General features: G+C 42.6%; 1 long non-coding RNA gene across 1 annotated transcript in view; it reads right to left on the bottom strand.

Moving 5' to 3' along the window:
• Positions 1–3,118: 3,118 nt before the first annotated feature.
• Positions 3,119–19,716, bottom strand: part of LOC145879760 (uncharacterized) — a 26,557-nt gene continuing 9,959 nt past the window's right edge. The window contains exon 3 of the long non-coding RNA XR_014392515.1: positions 3,119–3,634. This is a non-coding gene — a long non-coding RNA (uncharacterized LOC145879760). The remainder of the gene's footprint in view (positions 3,635–19,716) is intronic.

Here is a 19,716-nt window from a genome sequence, read left to right as displayed (position 1 = left end):
GGGAAGCCAGCATCAGAACAGTGCACTGTGCACCCGCCAACTTTCCTTTCTAATTGGCAAGTGGCTGAAACCAGAGATCATAATATAATGACGAGATTATTATGTGTCTGCCCTAACAATGCGAATCGTTCCAAAGGCGGGAACGCATGCGACAAGCTAAAGTTGGCATAGAAACGCATTGGGTTATTCAGACATTTACATTTACATTTAAGTCATTTAGCAGACGCTCTTATCCAGAGCGACTTACAAATTGGTGCATTCACCTTATGATATCCAGTGGAACAACCACTTTACAATAGTGCATCTAAATCTTTTAAGGGGGGGGTTAGAATGATTACTTTATCCTATCCTAGGTATTCCTTAAAGAGGTGGGGTTTCAGGTGTCTCCGGAAGGTGGTGATTGACTCCGCTGTCCTGGCGTCGTGAGGGAGCTTGTTCCACCATTGGGGTGCCAGAGCAGCCAACAGTTTTGACTGGGCTGAGCGGGAACTGTGCTTCCTCAGAGGTAGGGGGGCCAGCAGGCCAGAGGTGGATGAACGCAGTGCCCTTGTTTGGGTGTAGGGCCTGATCAGAGCCTGAAGGTATGGAGGTGCCGTTCAGGACAGATTTTGGCGAGAGTGATCCCTCTCGCTTCGCCTCTTCCTCTCTTCTGAAACTAGCGAGCGAAACAAGCTCGACTCTTTCTTACTATATGTAGCCCATGTACCTGATGCTGTCTGGCCGTACTCCTTTTGTCCAGACAGCATCAGATACGGTCTACACATACGGAGACGAAGGGGCGTTGTTTCGCTCGCACGGATGCTTTATGTGAGATTGATGCGCCTCTGTTGGCGAGCACCTCGGTCAAATAAATGATCAATATTCAATATTTTATTTGGACGGGCAAGAAGGTACGGTAGGGAGGGCGAGGCCCCCAAAGGCCCACCCATAATGCCATCCCTGGCTACAAGGAACATAAAACAACACACAGCTAACTTTCACATTTTTTTCCCTAGAGATCAATTTCCATTGTTTTAGGTGGCAATTCATTTTGTGTGACATGCTGGTCATGTAGGCAACTTAAAGGTCCATTGCAGCCATTTTATCTCAATATCATATCGTTTCTGGGTAACAACTAAGTACCTTACTGTGATTGTTTTCAATTATAATGGTAAAAAATAAACCAAAACTGCTTCTTAGCAAATATAAGTTTTGCTAGGACTGGCTGGGAGTGGTCTGGGTTGGGTGGGGAAACTGAAAACTGAAAACTAGCTGTTATTGGCAGAGAGGTTTATAACTCTCTTTGTAATTGGTCTATTAACTAATTTACCACCTGGTGATGTCACCATTCAGGCCAGAACACCATCTCACCAAAACAGGTTGAAATTTCAGGTGGTCTTTTCAAACAGCTCTTACACTAAAAGGGCAATATCCTCATTTTCACAATTTCACACTATTATTCCAACCTCATAATGTGTAAATATATATAAAACATAGGACATTTTATTTTTTAGGTGCACTGGGCCTTTAAGTAAGCATGGAGATTTGGAACTAATACCCTGCCCTGAACTTTAGTCACTGTTACTAGCCGGCTACCACCCGATACTCAACCCTGCACCTTAGAGACTGTATAGTATATAGTCATTGAACACTGGTCACTTTAATAATGTTTACATACTGTTTTACCCACTTCATATGTATATACTGTATTCTAGTCAAGGCTCATCCTATATAACTACTGCTGTACGCACCTTTTCTATTCATATACTGTTCATACTTTCTATACACACCACCATATACATATATATTTTTATTCCGGACTCTGACATTGCTTGTTCTAATATTTCTACCTTTCTTGATTCCTTTCTTTTTCTTTTTTGGATTTGCGTGTATTGTTTTGTGTTGTTAAGTATTACTGCACTCTATGTGTGCGTGACAAATACAATTTGATTTGATTTGATAACACCCATATACCTGCAGAGGGAGACAAAGCACTTATTTTCACTAGCTAGAAGACAGAAGAATGGTCTACCTCTGCTAACTACAGAGTCGATTTTGGTATTAAGAGATAATTGCACATTTAGTTGGGAAGGTATAAAACTACTATGTGGAGTCCCAATCTGTATAATGTTATGTAAATTCAACCAAATGTAGTACAGCAGTAGCCTATAGTTTATTGATCTCTACATGTCTTTGTGTGGTTAATCAAATTAAAGTATAGGCTATTTGTCATATGTACAAGATAATAATATAAACATATACCATTTACCATGTGTTATTTACTCTCATTATTATTATAAACATGAAAAACTAACACATTGTCTGTTTATTATTTTGATTAGTAAATAAAGTTGTGCAACTCATCCCCTCAGCTTCCCAATGCAATATTTCTCCACATATTCCCCTGGTGTGTATACTGGGGATCTATACTGAGGTCTGGTTCCCCCTGGTTCATTTGGATCATTACTGAGTGCATAATTCTTGCCCCATTACGTGCAATGGTAATGGTTGACTCAACGCTTTAGAATGATGGTCCTCTGTAGCTCAGTTGGTAGAGAATGGCACTTGCAATGCCAGAATAGTTTGTTTGATTCCCGGGACCACCCTTAGGTAAAATGTATGCACTTATGACTCTAAGTTGCTTTGGATAAAAGCATCTGCTAAATGTCATATATTATATTACTAAATGGAGGAAAAGAGAGGAGGAAAAAGAGGACTGGAGAGGGCAGAGTTGAGGACAGGATAACGGGGTTAAAAATGTCCTCTCACCACCCAGTAGACAGACAAGCGTCTGAGCCCTGAGAGCTAAGGGCAGTCCTCAGTGCCAGATTAAAACTCAAGAGAGAAGAGGATATGTGGAGATGTGTCAAATGCAGCTGGCAGGATGTTTCTTATTTCTCTCTCTGTCTCTCTGTCTCTCTCTCTCTTTGTCTCTGTCTCCTACTCTCTCTATATTTCCCCCTCTCCCTTTTTAAGTAAAGATGAAGTGATGGAGTAACTCCAATCAAATACCATCTTACCTGTCAAGACCAAATAATTTGAATCACCGATTTTCAACTTTCTACTTTATTTTCATAATAGATTATTCATAAATTATTCAGATATAAATCATTCAAATGTTTTGTTTTAGCTTCACATACTCCAATATTTCACACACATTAAGTACAAAGAATCAAAGATTCTTCTTTAACAATTCTTTAATGATTTTTTATTGTGCAGCAAGGGGTAAAATGCAGACATTTTGGCTTTATAGCCAATTGTACTTTCTGTGCGTTCAAACTGTTCTAAATAGCTTTTGCACACCTATTAGAAAGGAAATCTAGATAGCAATTTGGATGAGCTTCAAAATAGTTTTATTAATGAAATTTTACTGAAGTATCATACAATCACAGACAACTCCACCTTGGTTTTAAACCCAGCAATCCAAAGCTCATTATTTCCATCCTCCAGTAGGCAGACATTCTCCTGATACAGGGTCAGATATTTGTCTTCTCTACTGAACTACATGCATTGTGTTAGCTGCTGATCCATGTTTAAATATGAGCCAAAATGGCCGTCAAAAACACTGGTTTCTCTGCTCTGCCCGACGACAAGCCAGGGTGACTCAGGAGTTCAGGGAAGCTCTCAGTTCCTCAGTAAGTCTCCTCATCTTTACCTGTTAAGCAAGAAGATAAGAATATAAAAAGTATTCAGGATAAAAGGATAATTGAGAATGATGTGTTGAAATACCACCACAGCATACAGGAAATAATCGATTTGGCTCTGAAGACATTAGTAATAACGTGAATATCTCAGGATATTCCGAATGCTCTTTAAAAGCCATCTAGCCCACCGTCTCTGTCTAGCATCTGGCAAATCCCTCTGCACAGCTGGATTTGATTTTAGTATTTAAAAAATGTTAAACTCTGTCACACGCTAAACACTTATATTAAAGTGAGATTTGATTCAACTATAGTTGGCCAAAAACTCTTCAAGCCGATTGAGAGTACATGCTTATACAGGTGAGTGTTTTGATGTAGTAAACTAGTATCAAGGTATCACCTACACCCAGTATCAGGTCATGTGTACCATCTAAGGAGCTATTATGGAGAGGCAGGTGCCACTTTGTGACCATCTGAGGCAGGAGGAATAATATTGAAAAAAACGTGTGTGACGCCACTAATCTATGTATCATCCTACATTCTTGGAAAAAAGGTGCTATCTAGAACCTAAAATGGTTCTTCTGCTCTCCCCCTTTGAAGAACCCTTTTTGGTTCCAAGTACAATCCTTTTGGTTCCCATTAGAACCATTTTGGGTTCCATGAAGAACCATTTCCAGAGAGGGTTCTACATGGAAACCAAAAGTATTCTACCTGAAACCAAAATCCGAAGAACCCCTTTGGAACCTGTGTAGTGACAACATTAGTGTAGTCTGCCATACAGTCACTATTATCTGCCTTCTAAAAAGCGTGCAGTACCATGATACAGCTAAACCTGAAAAGCATCAGTTATGCTCAAAGGCTGTATATATCAAACTGAGAAACTGGCCATAAAATCACAACCAAAGGCATAGTTTTCCCCAGAAAATCTATAAAGTTCTAGTAAATAGTTTCTCTCACTGTTTCCTCTATTCGCTGTTCATCCACTTTTGTAACGCTCCGATGCACGCACGCACACACGCGCACGCACGCACGCACACACACGCACACGCACACGCACACACACACACACACACACACACACACACACACACACACACACACACACACACACACACACACACACACACACACACACACACACACACACACACACAGGGATGTCTGTTTTAAGGACAATAAAAGCTAGGTTTCAGTTTTCCCTTCCCCACTCAGACCACTCCCAGACAGTCCTAGCTAAATTATTGCTTTATAAATTGCTCTTTGCTAAAAAGCTATTTTTGTAAAAAAAAAAAGAATTTTAATTGGTAACAATCACAGTAAAGTACTTAATTGTTAACCAGAAATGATTTGATATTGAGATAAAAATGGCTGCATTGGACTTTTAAATACAGATCAATCCAAACAGGAGAGAGAACACCTTTGTTGCTGAAGGGGTCCAATCTCATTTTAGGGGTCCACACACACACATGCCCGCATGCACGCACGCACACACACACACACTCCCCCCTCTCTCTCTCCTTTTCCCAGTTCCCCTTTTATGTCAACCAAAACAACTTCGAAAATAGCCTTTTTTTCATTGCTATCTAATTAGTCTACAGCCTTGAACAGACTCAGTTGAACACGGAACACATAGCAGCTTATAAAACATCCCCGTTGCACACAACAAAGCAGCAACAGCTATTCCCTGCATGCAGACTAACTTAGCAGTTACAATCGACTAATAACACGCTCATAAAATCAAAAATGGATACTTAATTCACCCATAGGCCCTGGGCGGTTTGTGTGCTCATGGTTGATCTGATAAAGAGTTGGGAGAAGGGGTTTGAGTCATCCAAACAGACCATAATAGTGACTGGCTGGTCTGGAGTCCTCTCATCTCCTAGAACCGCTAACTGCTAATAATGGCTAACCACAGACACATGCCCCCGAGGTACAGTTAATACGTCAACCAGCGCTGGGCTACACACTAGATTACAGTGTTCTGAATTAAATTAAAGAGCTCCAGTGGAGCTCCTGTTGCTTGATGTAACTTACTAAAACAGTTACAACAGTGTGCTTCTCTCCTGGTACCGAGGAGAGCTATGGTGTGGCCAGGGGTTTGTCCTAGCCTTGCCCTTTACCACCTGATTGAACTAGTCAACAAATCATCAACACTTTCATTAAGCTGAATAGCATCAGGTGTGTTAGACTGGGCTGGAACAAAAGCCACGCACATTGTGGTCCTCCAGGACCCGGCATGGAGAACAGGCTAGAGAGGTCTGTCTGTGTGATTTGAGTCTTTACCATCAATCAACTCATGCTTTGCATACGATCCAAAACATCACAACTCTAATGTTCCTGTATGTATTTCTCTCAAATAGAAGTTCCATGCATCTTACTCAGTGCCAGAGCATTTTTTTAAATTAAATATGACGCTGAGTATCAGCCCCCTGTCAAGCTGTCACCCTGTGAAGCCAGTGTCCAGGCATCATGATCCATGGTGACAGGGCTGGAAGCTAAGCTAGTGTACAGACCACAGGAGGTTGGTGGCACCCTTAATTGGGGAGGATGCGCTCGTGTTAAAGGCTGGAGCGGAATCAGTGGAACGGTATCAAATACATCAAACACATGGTTTCCATGTGTTTGATGCCATTCCATTTGCTCCATTCCAGCTATTATTATGAGCCGTCCTCCCCTCATCAGCCTCCACTGGTACAGACATCATGGTCCATGGTGACAGGGCTGGAAGCTAAGTCAGTGTGATGTGGTCCGAGTGACAGATGAGGCGGATGAAGCTCAAGGGTCTGCAGAGGAGCTGATTATCTCCCTCTCCCTCTGTGGCAACAGTCACACCGATGCATTATGAGGGTGGCCCATAGATAAGGGCCACATACTAGTCTCTAAGGGCCAAATGGTTGGAGATAAGGGTCTAATCCCCATCGTTAAAGGCCAAAGACCTGTATCTGATCAGTTGATGGATTTTATTCATTGTTCATGTTTTTAAAATACAAACAAAACTGTTCCATCTCTTGCTTTCATGCTTAACAGCACTCTGAGCTATATACTATACAACTGACCTCCAGCGAGTATGTGTGTGTGAGTGCATATTAGAGGTCGACCGATTAATCGGAATGGCCGATTAATTAGGGCCGATTTCAGGTTTTCATAACAATCGGTAATCTGTATTTTTGGCCACCGATTTGCCGAATTTTTTATTTTATTTTATTTTTCATTGTCATTTTGACAAATAAATACATGGGGGGGGGGGGGGGAATCGGCCGATTAATCGGTACCGCCTCTTTTTGGTCCTTCAATAATCGGTATCGGTATCGGCGTTGAAAAATCATAATCGATCGACCTCTAGTGCATATGCATGTTTTTGATTGGCGTGTGTTGTGTGTAGTTCATCCTCCGTCCGTGCATGAGTGGGTGTGTGCATGTATGTTTGTGTGTACGTGTGTGTGTGCGTGGTCTAACACCATTGTCACGTCCTGACCATAGAAAGCTGTTCTTTTCTATGGTAGAGTAGGTCAGGGCGTGACAGGGGGGTTTTCTAGTTTAGTTTTTCTATGTTGTAATGTTCTAGTTTTGTATTTCTATGTTGGGTATGTTTGGGATGATCTCCAATTAGAGGCAGCTGGTCCTCATTGTCTCTAATTGGAGATCATACTTAAGTAGGGTTTTTTTCTACCTGGGTTTGTGGGAGATTGATTTTGAGTAGGTGTATTTTGTAACTCTGCGTCACGGTTTGTTGTTTTGTTCGTTCAATTTATGTTTTATGTATCGCATAGTTTCACAGTGAAAATGAAATATGTGGAACGACACACACGCTGCACTTTGGTCCGCTTCTTCCTACGACAACCATGCTGTGTCTGTCAGTTAGACAGGCTCCTTAGGATACATGTAGGTCACAGGAAACGCTGGGAAACGCTCTGAGCTGCCACACACACACACACACACACACACACACACACACACACACACACACACACACACACACACACACACACACACACACACACACACACACACACACACACACACACACACACACACACAGAGAGAGAGAGAGTACACAGTGGCAGAATACCTGTGATTGACCCAAAATTAAGGAAAGCTTTGAATATGTACAGATTCAGTGAGCATAGCTTTGCTATTGAGAAAGGTCGCCATAGGCAGACCTGGCTCTCGGGAAGACAGGCCAGGTGCACACTGCCCACAAAATGAGGTGGAAACTGAGATGCACTTCCTAACATCCTGCCAAATGTATGACCATATTAGAGACACATAATTCCCTCAGATTACACAAACCCACAAAGAATTAAAAAAAATCTAATTTGGTAAACTTCCATATCTATTGGGTGAAAGAACACAGTGTGCAATCCCAGAAGTACGATTTGTGACCTGTTGCCACAAGAAAAGGGCAACCTGTGAAAAACAAACACCATTGTAAATACATCTCATATTTATGTTTATTTATTTTTCCCTTTTTTACTTTAACTAGTTGCACATCGTTACAACACTGTACATAGACATAATATGACATTTGAAATGTTTTTATTATTTTGGAACTTGTGTGAGTGTAATATTTACTGTTAACTTTTTATTGTTCATTTCACTTTTGTTTATCCATTTCACTTGCTTTGGCAATGTAAACATATGTTTCCCATGCCAATAAAGCCCCTTGAATTGAACTGAGTTGAATTGAGAGATTAGTTGTTAGACTGCCTCACCCTCCACTGAGTATAATGACAGGCTAGTCTATAGAGCCACCATCCTCAGGATACACTCTTAGGGAAAAAAAGGTTTTTCGGCTGTCCCCATAGGAGAAGCCTGTTTGGGTCCAGGTAGAATGCTTTTTGGTTGCAGGTAGAACCCTCTATGAAAAGGGTCCTACATGGAACCCAAAAACGTTCTACCTGGAACCAAAAAGGGTTCTTCAAAGGCTTTTTTTTCTAAGAGCGTAGCCTAGAGCTGCAGAGTCAATCTTCCCAGGCTAGGTTAGGAATACGGAACCATTAAAATGGCTTCATCCCTCCTCCAGCTCCACAGCTTAACACAGCGCTGTTGGGGAAAACAACCAGTGACAAGCAGAGGAGGGCCAGCATTATACATCTGTAACAGCTGGAGAGGAGGGATAAGAATGTAGATTTATCCCAGTTTATAAACCTCAACGTTAATCCTTACTCTTAATAACATACGCGTGATCTAATTTCTTTCTATAATAGAGGGATGTGAGTTTACTTGGCTACTGTACCTCTTCAGCCTGATTTTCCCATTTTTGCACCCATTTCAGTGAGGCAGAATATAAAGAGAGCTTTCACTGCGGACTCCATGGAGTTGTGTGACTGTTATTACTGACAGTGTGTGTGAGTGTGTGTGTATGTGTGTGAGTGTGAGGGGTGTTATTGAAGCACAGTGTCCTTCCCCTATCACATGCAGGCATCCTAAGGGGTGGGTAGGTGGTGTGAGATAAGATCAGGTAACATATCCCCTTGGGTTTCTGAATGAGGGTTCATCTTGATGTCTCTATCTCTATATATGTGTGTGCGTGATTCCACTGAAACTATTTGTTAGCCAGACCCATCACGCTTGCACAGCAACAAAATAAATTACACCTCATTCCCTCCTGGTCTACTGTGTCCACATGTCTGTGTGTTTGTGAGATTGAACCCCTTCAGCAACAAAGGTGTTCTCTCTCCTGTTAGGACTTATCTGTATTTAAGAACATGGAGAACTCAATATGATCTTCCCCACTGCCATTCAGTCGCTTCGTCAAGTAAATGGACAGCCCAGGGCATCATGTGTGTGTGTGTGTCTGTGTAGGTCAGAGGGTTACTGAAGGATAGAAAGATAGAGTTGAGTGAGAAGCAACAGACAGGCCAGGGTGTGTTCATTCCTGTCTAAACAGAATTCAATCAAAAGCGCAGTTGTTAAGAAGTGGATTTCACTGTCGACAATGTGTCTTCTAAATTTCCCTGATGTTCATGGAGATCGCATTCATTAAGGCGCAGTCATCAAAGCGCAAGCGTAAATTAGACTCCCATCTCTCTCTCTTTCTCTCTCTGCCTACACTCTTAGAAAAAAAGGTGCTATCTAGAACCTAAAAGGGATCTTCGGCTGTCCCCATAGGGGAACCCTTTGACGAACCCTTTATGGTTCCAGGTAGAACCCTTTTGGGTTCCATCTAGAACCCTTTCCACAGAGGGTTCTACATGGAACCCAAAAGGGTTCTACTTGAAACCAAAAAGTATTCTACCTGGAACCAAAATGGTTTCTCCAAAGAACCCCTTTGGAACCCTTTTTTCTAAGAGTCTCTCTCTCTATATATCTCAAACACACCCACCCACCCACCCACCCACACACACACACACACACACACACACACACACACACACACACACACACTAAAATGTTACTCTCAAGAATAAGAGTAATGTCTCCCCAGCCCAAACATCCCACAGATAAACTAGCATAGTACCATAGTAAAGATTGGTCTCTTAAATAATATTCCCATGACAATCCCTCACATGATTATGGATGCGGAGCAGTGTAGGTTCAGCACAAACGCCGTCGACACCTCATCTATTTCAAATAACATTTTATTTGTCACATGCTCCGAATACAACCATGAAATGCTTACTTACGAGCCCTTAACCAACAATACAGCGTTGTAAAAAAGAAGTACAAAACATTTGCTATAGAAACTGAAAAAAATAGCAACAAAATAATGTAACAAAAACGAGTCTATATAGAAGGAGTACCGGTACCGAATCAATGTGCAGTGGTACGGGTTAATCGAGGTAATATATACATGTATGTATGGGTAAAGTGACTATGCATAGATCATAAACAGAGACAAGCAGCAGCGTGTGAAGAGTGTGAAGGACTGTAAATGTATGTGTGTGGCGTCAATATGTGTGTGTGTCCGTGGGAGTGTCAGTGTACATTTTTGTCATTTTCTTGTACTGGCCCCCCGTGGGAATTGAACCCACAACCCTGGCGTTGCACACATCATGCTGGCGTTGCAAACACCATGCTCTACAAACTGAGCCACAGGGAAGCTGTGTAGTATGTGTGATTGTGTGGTTAGAGTCCAGTGAGTGTACATTGATCCTGTGCTAGAGAGTCAGTGCAGAAAATGATAATAAATAATACAGTGGGGGGAAAAAGTATTTGATCCCCTGCTGATTTTGTACGTTTGCCCACTTACAAAGAAATGATCAGTCTATAATTTTAATAGTAGGTTTATTTGAACAGCGACAGACAGAATAACAACAAAAAAATCCAGAAAAACGCATCTCGAAAATGTTGCATTTTAATGAGGGAAATAAGTATTTGACCCCTCTGCAAAACATGACTTAGTACTTGGTGGCAAAACCCTTGTTGGCAATCACAGAGGTCAGACGTTTCTTGTAGTTGGCCACCAGGTTTGCACACATCTCAAGAGGGATTTTGTCCCACTCCTCTTTGCAGATCTTCTCCAAGTCATTAAGGTTTCGATGCTGACGTTTGGCAACTCGAACCTTCAGCTCCCTCCACAGATTTTCTATGGGATTAAGGTCTGGAGACTGGCTAGGCCACTCCAGGACCTTAATGTGGTTCTTCTTGAGCCACTCCTTTGTTGCCTTGGCTGTGTGTTTTGGGTCATTGTCATGCTGGAATACCCATCCACGACCCATTTTCAATGCCCTGGCTGAAGATTTGACGGTACATGGCCCCGTCCATCGTCCCTTTGATGCGGTGAAGTTGTCCTGTCCCCTTAGCAGAAAAACACCCCCAAAGCATAATGTTTCCACCTCCATGTTTGACGGTGGAGATGGTGTTCTTGGAGTCATAGGCAGAATTCCTCCTCCTCCAAACACCGCGAGTTGAGTTGATGTCAAAGATTTCCATTTTGGTCTCATCTGACCACAACACTTTCACCAGTTGTCCTCTGAGTCATTCAGATGTTCATTGGCAGACTTCAGACGGGCCTGTATATGTATTCTTGAGCAGGGGGACCTTGCGGGCGCTGCAGGATTTCAGTCCTTCACGCCGTAGTGTGTTACCAATTGTTTTCTTGGTGACTATGGTCCCAGCTGCCTTGAGATCATTGACAAGATCCTCCTGTGTAGTTCTGGGCTGATTCCTCACTGTTCTCATGATCATTGCAACTCCACGAGGTGAGATCTTGCATGGAGCCCCAGGTCGAGGGATATTGACAGTTCTATTGTATTTCTTCCATTTGTGAAAAATTGCATCAAATGTTGTCACCTTCTCACCATGCTGCTTGCATTCCAGCCTTGTGTAGGTCTACAATCTTGTCCCTGACATCCTTGGAGAGCTCTTTGGTCTTGGCCATGGTGGAGAGTTTGGAATCTGATTGATTGATTGCTTCTGTGGACAGGTGTCTTTTTTACAGGTAACAAGCTGCGGTTAGGAGCACTCCCTTTAAGAGTGTGCTCCTAATCTCAGCTCGTTACCTGTATAAAAGACACCTGGGAGCCAGAAATCTTTCTGATTGAAAGGGGGTCAAATACTTATTTCCCTCATTAAAATGCAAATCAATTTATAACATTTTTGACATGCGTTTTTCTGGATATTTTTGTTGTTATTCTGTCTCTCACTGTTCAAATAAACCTACCATTAAAATTATAGACTGATCCTTTCTTTGTCAGTGGGCAAACGTACAAAATCAGCAGGGGATCAAATACTTTTTTCCCCCACTGTAATAAAATAAGGGGGGTAGCCAGTTGATTAACTGCTCATCAGTCTTATGGCTTTGGAGTAGTAGCTGTTAAGGAGACTTTTGGTCCCAGACTTGGTGCTATGGTAGCACTTGCCATGAAAGAGAACAGTCTATGACTTGGGTGGCTGGAATCTTTGACAATTTTTCGGGCCTTCCTCTGACACCGCCTGGTATAGAGGTCCTGGATGGCAGGAAGCTCGGCGGCTCCAGTGATGTACGGGGCCGTATGCAGTACCCTATGCAGCGCCTTGCGGTCGGATGCCGAGCAGTTGCCATACCAAGCGATGATGCAACCAGTTAGGACGCTATCGATCGTGTAGCTGTAGATAGTTTTTATTTTTTGAGGTCCCATGCCTCCGGAGGGGGAATAGGAGATGTCGTGCCCTCTTCACGACTGTGTTGGTGTGTTTGGACCATGATAGGTCCTTAGTGACGTGGACACTAAGGAACTGGAAGCTCTCGACCCGCTCCGCTACAGCCCCGTCGGTGTGAATGGGGGCGTGCTCGGCCTTCCATTTCCTGTAGTCCACGATCAGCTCCTTGTCTTGCTCACGTTGAGGGAGAGATTGTTGTCCTGGCACCACACTCTCAGGTCTCTGATCTCCTCTATATAGGCTGTCTCATTGTCGTCGTTGATAATTTACAGTTGCTATTACAGTGAAAACATACCATGCTATTGTTTGAGAAGAGTACACCGTTATGTACTTGAAAATGTACACTACCGTTCAAAAGTTTGGGGTCACTTGGAAATGTCCTTGTTTTTGAAAGAAAGTCATTTTTTTTGTCCATTTAAATAACATCAAATTGATCATTGTAGTCATTCGTTAATGTTAATGCAAGAGAAAGGCCATTATCTGACTTAGGACTCTAGGCGCAATATAGAATTTGGCCACTAGATGGCTGAAACGTAACATAATGTGGAAAAAGTGAAGTGGTCTGACTACTTTCCGAAGGCACTATATATAGACTCTGTATATAGACTGTATATAGACTGTATATACTGTATATATATACACTGTATATAACATAATTGCTATTCATCAAGGTCAAAAAGCCAGATGCCTGTTGAGAATGCGTTGACGAGTGGAAAATCCAACCTTTACCCTCTGTTCTACTGGCGAACGTGCAATCACTGCATAATAAACTGGATGAGCTCCGTTCAAGACTATCCTATCAATGGGACATGAACCATTTTTTACTGAGTCATTGTTAAACAAGGACATTGATAATATACAGTTAGCTGTATTTTCTGTGCATTGGCAAGACAGAACGGCAGCCTCCGATAAGATCCGCTGATGCATGGTCTCTAATATTAAGGAAGTCTCAAGGTTTTGCTCTCCTGAGTTAGAGTACCTCAAGCTGTAGACCTCACTATTTACCAAGATAATTTTCATCTATATTCTACGTAGCTGTCTATTTACCACCACAACCCAATACTGGCACTAAGACCGCACTCAGCGAGCTGTATAAGGCCATAAGCAAACAAGAAAATGCTCATCCAGACGCGGCACTCCTAGTGGCCGGGGACTTTAACTTAAGGATCAATTTTCGCCTAAAATGACATACCCAAATCTTACTGCCTGTAGCTCAGGAGCTGAAGCAAGGATATGCATATTCTTGATACCATTTTAAAGGAAACACGTTGAAGTTTGTGGAAATGTGAAATTAATGTATGAGAATATAACACATTAGATCTGGTAAAAGTGTTGTATCAAGTCTGCCCAAATATGCCTAATACATTTTTTGTCCATTAAAATAACATCAAATAGATCAGAAATACAGTTTAGACATGGTTAATGTTGTAAATGACTATTGTAGCTGGAAACGACTGATTTTTAATGGAAAATCTACATAGGCGTAAAGAGGCCCATTATCAGCAACCATCACTCCTGTGGTCCAAGGGCACATTGTGTTAGCTAATCCAAGTTTATCATTTTAAAAGGCTAATTGATCATTAGAAAACCATTTTGCAAATATGTTAGCCCAGCTGAAAACAGTTGTTCTGATTAAAGAAGCAATACAACTGGCCTTCTTTAGACTAGTTGAGTATCTGGAGCATCAGCATTTGTGGGTTCGATTACAGGCTCAAAATGGCCAGAAACAAATAACTTTCTTTTGAAACTTGTCAGTCTATGAAGGTTGAAGGTTATTCCATGCGAGAAATTGCCAAGAAACTGAAGATCTCGTACAACGCTGTGTACTACTCCTTTCACAGAACAGCGCAAACGGGCTCTAACCAGAATAGAAAGAGGAGTGGGAGGCCCCGGTGCACAGCTAAGCAAGAGGACAAGTACATTAGAGTGTCTAGTTTGAGAAACAGACACCTCACAAGTCCTCAACTGGCAGCTTCATTAAATAGTACCTGCAAAACACCAGTCTCAACAGTGAAGAAACGACTCCAGGATGCTGGACTAAAATGGATTTAAAAAAATCCAAAATCCTCAGCAATCTACACACAATATCCTATAATGACAAGGCAAAAACAGGTTTTAAAAATTTTAGCAAATGTATTTAAAAAAAACTGAAATACCTTATTAACGTAAGTATTCAGACCCTTTGATATGAGACTCAAAATTGAGCTCAGGTGCATCCCTTTTCTATTGATCATCCTTGTAGTCCACCTGTGGTAAATTAAATTGATTGGACATGATTTGGAAAGGCACACACATGTCTATATAAGGTCCAACAGTTGACAGTGCATGGCAGAGCAAAAACCAAGCCATGAGGTCAAAGGAATTGTCCACAGAGAGCCAAGACAGGACTGTGTCGTGGCACAGATCTGGGGAAGGGTACCAAAACATTTCTGCAGCATTGAAGGTCCCCAAGAACACAGTGGCCTTCATCATTCTTAAATGGAAGAAGTTTGGAACCACCAAGTCTCTTCCTAGAGCTCTGACAGAGGTCTAGAGTTCCTCTGTGGAGATGGGAGAACCTTCCAGAAGGACAACTGAAGACTGTCAGACTATGAGAAACAAGATTCTCTGGTCTGCTAAACCCAAGATTGAACTCTTTGGTCTGAATGCCAAGCGTCACGTCTGGAGGAAACTTGGCACCATTCCTACGGTGAAGCATAGTGGTGGCAGCATCATGCTGTGGGGATGTTTTTCAGCGGCAGGGACTGGGAGACTAGTCAGGATCGAGGCAAAGATGAACAGAGCAAAGTACAGAGAGATCCTTGATGAAAACCTGCTCCAGAGTGCTCAGGACCTCAGACTGGGGCAAAGGTTCACCTTGCAATAAGACAACGACCCTAAGCACACAGACAAGACAATGCAGGAGTGGCTTCAGGACTAGTCTCTGAATGTCCTTAGGTGGCCCAGACAGAGCCCGGACATGAACATCTCTGGAGAGACATCAAAATAGCTGTGCAGCAACGCTCCCCATCCACCCTGACAGAGCTTGAGAGGATCTGCAGAGAAGAATGGGAGAAACTCCCCAAATACAGGTGTGCCAAGCTTGTAGCATCATACCCAAGATGACTCTATGCTGTAATTGCTGCCAAAGGTGATTCAACAAAGTACTGAGTAAAGGGCCTGAATACTTATGTAAATGTAATATTTCATTTTTTATTTATTTATATAAATTAACAAAAATGTCTAAAAACCTGTTTTTGCTTTGTCAGTATGGGGTATTGTGTGTAGATTGATGAGGGGGGAAAAAACGATTTAATCCATTTTAGAATAAGGCTGTAACGTAACAATATTAAATGACGTGGAACCAACGTGGAATAGACATTCATTTGATGTCTGTCCCCGGTGGGAAGCCCCCATGGAAATTGGAAAAAGGAGAAATATGCCAATAGGAAGCAATTCTAGGAAGGTAAAACATTTAAAAAGTCAATAAATAATGGATAGAGTTTCTGTTGGCAACATCTTGACAAATTGAAAACTTTTTTTCTCTCCTTTTTTCCTGTGATAAAATGGATTTCAAATAAGTGAATTTGAGTAAATTAACTTTATGCATTTTAAAACCTGTTCTATTGGTGGCATGGAAGCATTTCGGGTCATTTTCATTTCAGTGTTTCTGTTTTATTAAAAAGGTTTGGAGACTTTTCCTCCCTTCTCTGACAGCTAAAACATCCCATTCAAAGAAAAGGTATTTAGGGATGTCAGGGGTGTGACCAATCATGATGGCCATGACTTTAAAGCTATGCTTCTAATTGAGGGCTGAGTAATTGATTTTGTGACTTATTAGTTGTTCAGTTTAATTCGTTTGGTGCCTCTAAACCTGCTGTTTTCACTCTGATGTGGTCGCACAGGGGATGTACGATAAACTGGATGTTCTGTTATCATAGAGAAATGACAGGCTGACTTCGCATACAATGGTTTTGTAAGTGAAGTACAATCTCCATTAACATTTTTTAGGACAAGGAGTTTTTCCTTGTGTTTTTACACACACCTTTACTCCCTACCCCCAACCTCAACAAACACCCTCACACAGAGTTAAGACCACGCACTATAATTAGATCAAGGATGCTGATTGAATCGGTTGGCTGCTATTTCTGTCCTAGTCAATGATGCTGTACCCATACACACCCTCAGGTCAACGGCACCTCAGGGACTCCGTGACCCAGAGGGACACACACTCTGACCCCCAAAAGACCCTGAACCACAGGTCACACACACCCACTGGGCAGGATTTCTAAGACAGGGACAAATGATCAGCAATATGTTTCCCCATGACCAATAAAGCCTCAAGTACTGAATTCTCTGGAAAATAATTATTCATTTTCTGCAGGAAGACTATGGCTATTTGAAGACAACATGTTGATGAACAACCTATAACGTTTGATGTTGTTGGTTTGGTTGGTAAACAGCTCAATACAAAATCCAGGGTAATAATGTAGGATAAAACTGTGGGAGGGTTGCTCGCATAAATCATTAAAGAATGTAATAGTGCACCGTATGGAAAAACAAATACAACTCATAAAAACACAAATCCCACGAGACTGGCACAGTCAGCACAAATAAACACACCTCGCCATCTTAAAGTGAACATAAGAATAAAATCCTACACAATCACTGAAGAATCTAGTCCAGGGGTACAATAATCTCTCGTGGACAGATTCTCGGAGGCATGTAGAATTAGGTGATTACGAGCAGAAATATACTGCTCCAAAAAATAAAGGGAACACTTAAACAACACAATGTAACTCCAAGTCAATCACACTTCTGTGAAATCAAACTGTCCACTTAGGAAGCAACACTGATTGACAATAAATTTCACATGCTGTTGTGCAAATGGAATAGACAACAGGTGGAAATTATAGGCAATAAGCAAGACACCCCCAACAAAGGAGTGGTTCTGCAGGTGGAGACCACAGACCAATTCTCAGTTCCTATGCTTCCTGGCTGATGTTTTGGTCACTTTTGAATGCTGGCGGTGCTTTCACTCTAGTGGTAGCATGAGACGGAGTCTACAACCCACACAAGTGGCTCAGGTAGTGCAGCTCATCCAGGGTGGCACATCAATGTGAGCTGTGGCAAGAAGGTTTGCTGTGTCTGTCAACGTAGTGTCCAGAGCATGGAGGCGCTACCAGGAGACAGGCCAGTACATCAGGAGACGTGGAGGAGGCCGTAGGAGGGCAACAACCCAGCAGCAGGACCGCTACCTCCGCCTTTGAGCAAGGAGGAGCAGGAGGAGCACTGCCAGAGCCCTGCAAAATGACCTCCAGCAGGCCACAAATGTGCATGTGTCTGCTCAAACGGTCAGAAACAGACTCCATGAGGGTGGTATGAGGGCCCGACGTCCACAGGTGGGGGTTGTGCTTACAGCCCAACACCGTGCAGGACGTTTGGCATTTGCCAGAGAACACCAAGATTGGCAAATTTGCCACTGGCGCCCTGTGCTCTTCACAGATGAAAGCAGGTTCACACTGAGCACATGTGACAGATGTGACAGAGTCTGGAGACGCCATGGAGAACGTTCTACTGCCTGCAACATCCTCCAGCATGACCGGTTTGGCGGTGGGTCAGTCATGGTGTGGGGTGGCATTTCTTTGGCGGGCCACACAGCCCTCCATGTGCTCGCCAGAGGTAGCCTGACTGCCATTAGGTACCGAGATGAGATCCTCAGACCCCTTGTGAGACCATATGCTGGTGCGGTTGGCCCTGGGTTCCTCCTAATGCAAGACAATGCTAGACCTCATGTGGCTGGAGTGTGTCAGCAGTTCCTGCAAGAGGAAGGCATTGATGCTATGGACTGGCCCGCCCGTTCCCCAGACCTGAATCCAATTGAGCACATCTGGGACATAATGTCTCGCTCCATCCACCAACGTCACGTTGCACAACAGACTGTCCAGGAGTTAGCGGATGCTTTAGTCCAGGTCTGGCAGGAGATCCCTCAGGAGACCATCCGCCACCTCATCAGGAGCATGCCCAGGCGTTGTAGGGAGGTCATACAGGCACGTGGAGGCCACACACACTACTGAGCTTCATTTTGACTTGTTTTAAGGACATTACATCAAAGTTGGCTCAGCCTGTAGTGTGGTTTTCCACTTTAATTTTGAGTGTGACTCCAAATCCAGACCTCCATGGGTTGATAAATTGGATTTCCATTGATTATTTTTGTGTGATTTTGTTGTCAGCACATTCAACTATGTAAAGAAAAAAGTATTTAATAAGATTATTTCTTTCATTCAGATCTAGGATGTGTTGTTTAAGTGTTCCCTTTATTTTTTTGAGCAGTGTAGTTCCTGGTTTAGGGTTTTCGGCATTGATTATTTGGACAAATCAGGATTGGGCGAAGGTGGTGCTTAAACTGGTGCGTGAATTTCAAGTCCTTGTGCGGATGATAAACGGTGTCCACTAGATTCCACAGCCACAAAGTAAAAATTGCCTATATCATACAAATTCAGGAAAACAAGAATTGTACTTTTGGGTAACTAAGATTATGGGTACAGTAAGGCTGTGTATATAGGGATAAATGCTATAGCTCCCATCCACCAGACAGAAGTGCTGAATAAATGTTTTAAGAACACAGCGTTCCCGTTTGCTCTCTCTACTGCTGACATAAGGTGTTGTACATGTTTTTCTCCCGGCATTCCACTGGAATTGATTTATTATCCATACAGGGTCATTCATTCATCTTTCTCTGGGACCGATTGTCTTCCCTTGTCTTCTCTGTATGATTACGGAGGAGAGATAAGACATGGTCGTCAGCGAGAGAGAGAAAGAGAGGGAGAAAGAGCGATGTGGAGAGAGAGAGGGAGAGGGGGAGGGAGAGAGGGAGAGACTAACACAGGGCAAATGGGGCGAGTGCTTTACTACACTCTTAGAAAAAGTGTTTCAAAGTTCCTGGGTTCTACCTGGAACCAGAAGGGTTCTTTAAAGGGTTCTCCTATGGGGACAGCTGAATAACCTTTTTAGGTTCTAGATAGCACCTTTT

This window comes from Salmo salar, chromosome 06 (genome assembly GCF_965601325.2).
Source record: "Salmo salar chromosome 06, fSalSal1, whole genome shotgun sequence".
Classification (NCBI taxonomy): Eukaryota; Metazoa; Chordata; class Actinopteri; order Salmoniformes; family Salmonidae; genus Salmo; species Salmo salar.
The sequence above is the reverse complement of the archived record's forward strand: the minus strand, read 5'-3'. Positions and strand labels throughout refer to the sequence as shown.